Raw genomic sequence first — 1361 nt, forward strand, 5'->3', positions numbered from 1 at the left:
TGTTTAGTCTGCATACAGGGGCAGAAAGTTACGAGTCATCCAGGTTTTCATGTGTTCAACACCTTTTAATCTATGTAATGGGTTAGCTTCATCTGGATTTATAGACAGATATAATTGACTATCATCAGCATAATAGTGGGATTTAATCCCATGCTATCTGATAATTCTACCGATTGAGAGCATGTATATTACAGTGAATCATCTCTGGCACTGATTGCTTGTTTCTTCCTGTTAAAATTGAGTTTTTCCTCTCCACTGTCGCTACAAGCATGCTTGGTGTGAGGGATTGCATTTGAGTCAATGAGTCGATGCAATCAACTGGTTTTCCTTAGATAAAAATGTTTGAATAAATTTCACTGTATGATCTGGTGAAAGCTCCTTGAGATGACATGTATGAATTGGCGCTATATAAATAAACTGAATAGAATTGAATTGTCGGCAGCCTGATCATTGAAGATGCATCATGTATCCTCCAAATCCAAACAGGAGAAATCCGAGTATCCTCCAGTGACGGCGTTGTGAAACAGACCATCCTCCACGCTTTCCAGGAGTCCATGGTGTATCCCATGAAGTATGACCCGGCAGAACAAGAAAGGTCCCCTTTCCCTTCTTCAAACAGGAAAAATCGCAGTATCATAAATCCCAAAATACATACATCTTAGACATCCTCCACTGATAACATTGTAAAACACACAATCCTTCAAGTCAATCCCATGAAGTACAGTGGGGGAAATAGGTATTTGACCCCTTGCTGATTTAGCAGGTTTGCCCACTTACAAAGAATGCAACAATCTACAATTTTAATCATATGTACATTCTAACAGTGAGAGACAGAATCCCAAAGAAAATTCCAGAAATTCACATCATATGAATTTGTAAGTATATGACCCCCTGGACAAACAGCATGTTAATATTTTGTAGAAAAGCCATTAACAGCAAAGAATAGGGCTGTTTCCCCCCCCTGGCCTGAAACTGCCGGTGGAGTGGAGATAGATGGAGTTGGTCAGTCTGTAGACTGCTGGTTAGAGAGACGGTCTTTTCTACTCACCCCCATGCTGAACAACACTCTGGAGTACTTTTTTGATATCTCAAATGCATCTGGAGATCTGGGAGGCTTCTTGCTGTCTGCTGACATTCAAATAATGGAGGTCTATGGCGCCCGAGACAGAAAGGTCCATAAAAGTCCACAAAAAACGAGTCAATATTCCTCCATACTGCTCGTCCAATATATTCCAAGTGTCCTGAGTGGGTAGCGTCCAGAATTTACCAGAAACGAAGTCATTTAGAATGTTTTTAGAGCATAAACAGTAGTGTATAGGATTTCCTGAAAGCGCGTTCACGAGTCTACGGAAACCGCGGCA

Source organism: Cyprinodon tularosa, unplaced genomic scaffold (genome assembly GCF_016077235.1).
Source record: "Cyprinodon tularosa strain WSP-4 unplaced genomic scaffold, ASM1607723v1 ctg1242, whole genome shotgun sequence".
In the NCBI taxonomy this organism is placed as follows: Eukaryota; Metazoa; Chordata; class Actinopteri; order Cyprinodontiformes; family Cyprinodontidae; genus Cyprinodon; species Cyprinodon tularosa.